This window comes from Anomalospiza imberbis, chromosome 6, assembly GCF_031753505.1.
Source record: "Anomalospiza imberbis isolate Cuckoo-Finch-1a 21T00152 chromosome 6, ASM3175350v1, whole genome shotgun sequence".
In the NCBI taxonomy this organism is placed as follows: Eukaryota; Metazoa; Chordata; class Aves; order Passeriformes; family Viduidae; genus Anomalospiza; species Anomalospiza imberbis.
The window spans coordinates 9,309,220-9,317,145 of NC_089686.1; the positions used below are offsets into that span (position 1 = coordinate 9,309,220).

Genomic DNA, 7,926 nt, shown 5'->3' on the forward strand with positions numbered 1-7,926 from the left:
TGGAACAGAGACAAGGTCCGACCTCCCAGCTGCACGCTCTCTAATCTCACTTTGTTCCCTCTGGCATCCCCATTCACTCCATAACTTCATGCTGTATGGCTACAGCAAGTGACTGTCAGCAGCAGAGTGCAGGAAAGCTGCTGCCCCACCTTCTCTCTTCACAGCTTTACTGTAAAAGGCTTGAACTTTGTCATAACTACCCAGTGTGTGGTGTCTGGGGCACCTCATAAGGACAGGAGAAGCACATTTGAATCCCATATTCAAAAAATTTCTGAAAAGGGCAAAGATCCCATGCGGCCGAAGAAGATAGAAAATGTGTGTCTCACTTTTTGGCAACTTCTGGAGCAGCAGGCATTAAATAAAATGTTAAATATCTCCTCCTCTTTCTGTGTCAGGGTTGTAAAGGAAGAGTTATCTATTCACTCAAAAAAAAAAAAACAAAAACCAAAAAAAAAAAAAAAAAAAACAACAACAACTTGGCACCTAAAGGGACTGGGTTCTACACCCCAGCTTTACATAGATACTGAATTAATGTCTAGCTGTAGACATCATCCAAGTCCTGAAGAAACACTGGATTTCAGACATTTTTTACTGGTTAGTTGGGACTCATCGAACTTCATGATAGGCAAGGAGAAGGTCAGTAGGGAAAAATACATTAACCAGATGAATTTATCACATATGCAAATGTGATGGAGGTCCTCTGTCACACGTGGAATGCACCATGACACTCCCTGACACAGACTGCTGTAGCTGACAAAAGTTTGCATGAATTTAAAGTGCATTAAGATAAATTCTTCAATTAGGAGGTACTGAGCAAAGAGAGGGCACCACTGATCTGCTGGAAGCTGTGGACTGGATGAGTGCATCAGGAAGACACCAGTGTACACCTGCCTCATTCTTACATACTTCTTGAAGCATCTGATACAGTGCACTGGTGGAAACAGGGTATAGGAAGAGCTTTGATTTGCTGATTTTCCAGCTTGGCTGCCCTCCTGGGTCTTATCTTTAAATGCCACTTCCTTGAATTTAAAACAGAAGACATCATCTTTTCCCACAGACTTCACTTTTCTTGAGCACTGTTGGCTGTGCGTGACAAGGACATCAACTCTTGGACACAGGAACATAAAAATTTGGTGTGTGCTGTGATGCAGACTTCGCTGTCTGAGCAGAACATGACTTAGACCATTGAGTTTTACTCTTTCTTTGGAATCTGAATTAGCTCATAAAATTACTTGTTCAAGACCTGCTAGTGATTTTAATGACAAAAATCACTGACAATCCTAAATGCCACTAGTCAATGTCTGTTTCACATACTCAGCTATAAATTGCAATAGGAATAATTCCTTTTTCTCATGCTTCATGTTTCTCATTTTAAAAATGAAAGCTTCTTAGAGTCTTTGTGTTCCTGTATGTGTGAACCTGGAATTATGTTCAATACAAGCATGAATAATACAAGTTTTATCTACCACATGGAAGCAGACAGTAGCTGCTGATTTTTCGTGGTGTGCTGAGTGGTCCCTGATGTGGGATAAGCTTCTCTCCTATTGATAAAACCTCATTTTCCCTCAAAAAGATTTTCTCATGTGAGCGCCCCGCCTATATTTTTTCATTCCTCTCTTTCTTTTTAACCCAGGAGAATTTGAGAACCAAAATATCATATTTTCTTAAGCTGAGTGAAGCTGACACATCGTTAGGGAAGGGTTAAAGAAAAACAAACTCCCCTCAAGATGTTCCTGGAAAATCCAAGCAGATAAACACATGGGAAGCTCAGACAGCCGGCCTTCTGTTAAGTATGTGAGAGAAATTTCCCATCTTGAGGTAAGGAAGACAGAGGCACTGTTAAATTATGTTTCCCGTGAGTGTTGCTAAAGCATACTTACACATATTATATGAGGTAGAAAATTAGTACTTTGAATTGTTATGGTTACATTTGCAGTAAAGTGTAAGTGTTTGCAGTTTTTCAGAAGTTTGTCTATGGTTCATCGTGCAGTTCACCCACTGAGAAGAAAATTTACTTGCTGTAAAATAGCAGAACAGATCAACAGCTACAAGGGAACGATTGCAAACCCTACCCAGAGTCCTGTTTCTGGAAGAGGTGATTATTCTAGAGATGAAAAGACTAAAATGACAGCTCCAGGCTTCACATCTATCCACAGCTCACCTTTGGAAAGGTTTAGGCCTGATCCTGAGTGCACACTCAGCAGGGATATTGGAGGACTTGAACACATTGGCATCAGTCTCTGACCCTGGGGGTGTGAGTCTACTCAGGAATCAAGGCTCAGTGTTACAGCAGAGCTTAAATAAGTTTGTTATTTCTCTGATAGTGACAGGTGTCTCCAGCATTTGTTAGGAAAGTTGTGGTACCCAGGTCTCAGAATTTTTTAGATACATATGTGTGTAACTATGCATAAAATTAAATATTTTATTTATGTGTGTATCTATACTTATACACTTATATGCATATGTATATACAATGTATATAGACTATATACTTAATTTAGGTAGCCCCAGTACTGTGAGACGTGGGAAGAAGGCTGAGCTCTGGCAGCCCTGGGCAGTGGTGATATGAATTGCTCTCTTTTCTCTCTCTTAAACATAGATAACAGAGGCACCTTCCATAGACAGGCTGAGCACAGCCCGATAGCAACTGCAAGGGATTTTGAATTGGATAATCAGCTCTCATGCATGCAATAAATTACATGCTTTTCGTGTATCTACAGAGCACACATGTCAGGAAGGAAAAAAAAAAAAAAAGAAAATAAATTAAATCAAAATCTCTGACTGAGGGAAAATGTTTCCTATTTCTTAGTCCACACGGCAGAGACTGCTAACCCCATCCTCACCCTGAGACTCATGTGACCAAGCACTAATTCAGGGGAACTAAACATCTCCTGAGGGTTTGGCACTTTGTTGTCACTGAACAAGACACAGCACTACAAACTCATTTCAATCCCTTCTCTCTTTCCTGCCAAGGAAGGAAAGAAACAGAGAAGCTAGAAGCTGTCTGGTACCTCTAGTGCACCAGCAGTAGCATTCAGTCCCTTTCCTGAGTGCTGATCAACCATAAATGCTGGTTGATGCACCTAGTTTATGGTGCAATGCTTTATCATTGCACCATAAACTAGGACGAAGCCCAGGAATGGTAAATTAAGGTGTCTAAGGCCACACTGAAGTCTGGATCACAACAGAGCACTTAATTTCTGTGACTCTAAATTCTCCTGATCCTTTCTTCCCCTAATTGCAGTCCTAAGCAAAATCACTTTAATATCTTGGGCTGTCAGGTAAGGTACCTTGGTGTGCACATGTCCATGAGAATAAACTGCCATCAAACTGCCACTTTATTTTCAATGCCCCCACTGTGTGACGGAGTTTGACATCACCATACAGCAATATATCAAAATATTCCATGGCAAAAAAAAAAAAAAAAAAGACAAAGCAAGAGCTTTGGCCTTTGAATTCTGAGGTCAGTCTGACTGAAGGCAGAGATTCAGCCCTCAGCTCAATCAATCTTTAACTTTGTTGGCTTTACTAGCAGTGGTTTTGTCCCTGATGAACATGCTGAGCACCCACTTTGGCCAAGAATTCAGAAAATGTTTCTTCCCTTTCCGTTGCAATATCCTCTGCAAAGTTATATGCAATTGCTTCAAAGGGAAATTTCTTTTCAGTGATCAGTATGGGAAATGATTTCTTAAAATGAGTAAGTGCTTTTGTGTGGTAAATCTCTGTCTAGATTTACTAGTCATTTGCTCTTTGAAGATGCTCTACATATCCAGAGGCAGGATCAGCTGAGTAATATCAACCAAACATACAGAGAAAAATCACCAAAAAAACAATTTAATTTTTTTCAGTGACTCATAAGAGTCTTTTACCTTTAATTTGTAGGTGAAAGGCAAATGTGGAAGTGTTGAATTTGTCTGATTTATTTTAAGCACTCACTCTTGAATGTCATAAGAAGCCATGTATCCCACATCAAATGCTGAAAACATTCAGAACAGGATGCTCTATGGAGTAAAGTAAAATATAGAAGAGCAAGGTGAGAAGTCAGTACCTTATTTCCACAATCAAAAAAAAACAAAGTTCTGGAAATGTGTGAGAAAACACATTAAGGAGATAACAATGCCTGGGAGCAGTGGTTTGAGGATACGAGGAGGGGTATTGAGCTCCACTGTTGCTAAGTATTCAGCAGAAAATGGCCCAAGATTGAACATGTCCTTTTATGACAGTGAGAAGAGAGCAAAACCGTCACAGGGAGAAGGAACAGAGATGAGGGAAAATGATTTAGCACCTTTGCCTTCTTGGCTTTCTTCTTTCTGAACAAGCTACTTGTTCACCTCTAAACTCATCACCTACCACCACAAATGCTCACCTCATTAGGGCTTCTGCAATAAACACTGATGCTTTAAATTTAATCAGAACTTTTACATACAGCACGCTGAGGCTGCACCATTAGTTAAAAACAAAGGTCACCCTTTTCTCTTTGTTGTCTGCTAATATGATTTCAAATATTACTGCTTTGTAGCTATTACTGTTTACACTGGGTGATTGGCTAGACTCATTAAAGTGAATGAATGCCAGGAGATGACATCATTTACATTTAATTGTCTTGCTTCTCAACAAAGTCTATACAGTTGTTTTAATAAAGGGCAGGGGGAAATAAAGGCTACATTTGCATTATCGAAGCACCTTTTGACAAGGGTCTAGGATGTTGTTGACATTTATTGTTTACAAATGAGATTTAAAAAAAAATATTTTGTTTCGCAATTGTTCCTCTTTTTTTTTTCTGTAAGTTATAGTTTTCTAATTACTGTTATTACTCCTGAATGTTAATGAACAGATACTCAGTTCCAACTTACTAGCAGACTCTTTCCAGGATTCAGAACAACTGACTCCTTGCTTAAATTCAGTTCAGCTTGCTCAAATTCCACTTGCTTACTCAAATTCCTAATGCATCAACTTCACTATAACAAGACCTTAAACATAGCCAGAAGCTGCAGACATTTGTGAATTGGGGCATTCTAGCTTCAGAAATCATGTGGTCAGTGCTTTCTGGGAGAGCTGTTCATTTTCCTGTCTAAGATTTCCAGACAATGCAAATAAAACATGCAATATATTACTAATTTTTCACCATTTTTTGTAGTCCCATATTTGATTAAAAGACAAACTGTGTGATGGGCTGGTATGTGCAGACATCATCATCCTTCCTCTTGTGACCTCAGTAGAACTATGTCAGCCCTTGGCTGACAAATCTTCTGCTCCAAAGCTTCCCCATCATGTCTCAGTCACAGTTCATTTTCCCCTCATTTTCGACCCCCAAAGTCCCTTGGGATTGCAGCTGTGCTAACTGCATTTTGCATTTACGCATTCAGCCCAAAATACTAACATTATCCACTGCTAAGCCAAGCTTGCCATTGCCATCCATGGAGCCTATTCCATATTTGATTTATAATTCTGTCTTCAAGGAGTTGTTCTGTGGTCAAAGATACCTCAGCCTATTTCCCTGTCCATTGTGAGGAGGGAAGTGCCTGGCCTTCTCCAGAGCAGGTCTGCAGAGTGTTTTGCTTTTTGGTGCACTGTGTGTCCAAGTATCTGTTGTGTATCCGCTTGGATGCTGCTGTTTGGTGAAGAAAACTGGCATTAGATGTACACAAAAGAAAGAAGAAAATTCTAAAAATTTCTAAACTATTCAGACAGTGATGCTGACGGCAGACTCTGGGTTTGTATGATGTCTAAGATCCAGCCATATAAAGGATGGAGGGTGCCTATTTAACCCTAACCTTCCAGGAGTCAGGATGTGGTAGCTGGACCTCAGTTCAGGAGTGGTCCCTGAAGGGTGATGGCAACCCCTCCATCTCACCATCAACTGTAATGAGCTGCAGTCCAGAAGCCAGTCTGACCTGCTCACAAATATCTTGGACTCAGGTCTCCTAAGAAATGTCTGAGTCCACCTTAGGTTTCCACAGTGGTTGGGGGGGGTTTGAGTAACACCAGTAAATTCTTTGCACCCTTTCCAAACTTCTCAAGTACTTTATTTTTCAAATTCTAATATAAAGGAGGAAGAGCTTTCTTTCATCCTTAATTAAAAAAAAAAAAAATAAAAAAGAGAAAAGAAAGAAAATTTTAAAAAGTGAAAATTTAAGTCTTATCCAGTCTCTGCAGTCTCTGGAAGGCACCAGTCCACAATCATTTTGTGCTCTTTAGTCTGCAGACTTCATCTGTTCTGCTGAGAAGCCCAAGGCTATAATGGAATAACCTGCTGCTTACATCCATTATTTAATGTAGGTGAGAATGCACTGGTTAGAAGCACTGCTTATACCAAAAGTATGGATGTCAATTTCTTTTCAACTGCTAATAAGCATTTTGGACTTAATTCTCTGTTCCAACTTTACACTGGTGTGGATTCGGTGGCATTACACAGATTTACAGTCCATATGGGACAACAAAAATCAATTATTTCATTTGTCACAGGAGCTAAATTCAAGTATATATGTTGTATATTTTTATAATTTTTCCCTGTTAAAGAACAAAAAAACAGCCCTAGCAAAATGTGTTTTGTTGTTTGTAACTGGTGAGTGAAACCAATTACCAGATTACCAAAGAGCTACTCTCAGCAGGCCTCTATATTTGGGGTAATCTTAAAATAGCCCACCATTTCTTAGTGGGTATTATGAAACAGTAGCAAGAAAAAGAAGCAGAGTACTGCTTTACTTTTGTCTAATTACTCTGGCAGACAAAGGTGAAAAATGATTAGCCAGTAACATATGGGCTTGAGCTTGGAGAAGTTCCCAGCGAGATTCCTTTTTATTCCAGGCATATTTTATCATTTAATTTAAGGGCACTAATCCATGGGTGAGCCTCTGCCTGCCGCTCTGTCACTTGCTTTCTCACACTTATCAAACATCAATCCCCAATATCAATCGTGCTTTCTTCTGCTTCCTTGCAGTGCAAACGACCCCCTGGCCTGATGCTGATGACACTGATGGGTCAGGAGTTGCATTGGGATGTGGAGCTTGATTTTCACATGGCAGCCATAAAACTGAGAATTTACTGTTTGGGTACAATAAGGGGGTTTAACAATGCTGATGGTATCTACCAGTCCCATAATGAAGAGAAGATATCCTTTGCTTCCTCTGAGAAGCACATTTTTCAGTGCTGTGAACAGGACTGTGTCAATACTGCTGTTACTTGAGCACTGAAGCAGCATTTCAATTTGCTAAATACAGGCAGTGTAGGAAGGCATACCCACACAAGCACCTTTTTTTCACTTTTACTTTAGTCACAACATTCCCCAGTTAGTTACATTTAGCTCATATTGGAGGTGCCCAAAATACTCACATTAAAACAAGCACGTGTTCTCTTCATGCAGCTCATCAAGACCACAAACAACAATTGCATCCCTTTCTGTAATAATGCACAACTTTGCATGTGTTCATGCATTTAATCCCCCAGCACTCTGCTTGTGCTGACTGCAGCTCTGCAGCCAGCAGATAACAATGTCAAGAGTAAAGAGACAGGGTTTCAGTTTTCAAACACGGGAAACTTAATCCCTAATCTGGATGCTCCAAATTGCCACTTAGGCATGTAAATGTCAATTTTATGCACCTAAGTGCCAATTTGAGTGTCCAAATGCCTGACTTGGACATCTCATTAAGGCACCCATCGGGTTATATTGCTTGTTTTACCTATCTGAGTGCACATTATGCGCTGTAAGCAATTATGGTCTGTACCATACAAGTAAATCAATTCATTCAAGTGGCTTTACAGAAGAAAGTGATTTCAGCCCAGCAGAAAATATTAAAAACAAGTAGCTCATCATGTGTCAGTGTCACATACACCTAGGTCCCCTCTCCATTCTCCATCATCCTGTCCCTGAGAGCCTCCATTTACTGTAATTTCTAAAAAGTATCTCAATCTGAGCATGGCTATTTG

The 7,926-nt window shown here is 39.9% G+C and overlaps 1 long non-coding RNA gene across 1 annotated transcript; it reads left to right on the forward strand.

Annotated features, from left to right (window-relative positions):
• Positions 1 to 5,245: 5,245 nt before the first annotated feature.
• Positions 5,246 to 7,158, forward strand: LOC137476618 (uncharacterized). Its single transcript, XR_011000463.1, has 2 exons — positions 5,246 to 5,541; positions 6,941 to 7,158. It is a non-coding gene; the product is annotated as an uncharacterized lncRNA (long non-coding RNA).
• Positions 7,159 to 7,926: the final 768 nt, after the last annotated feature.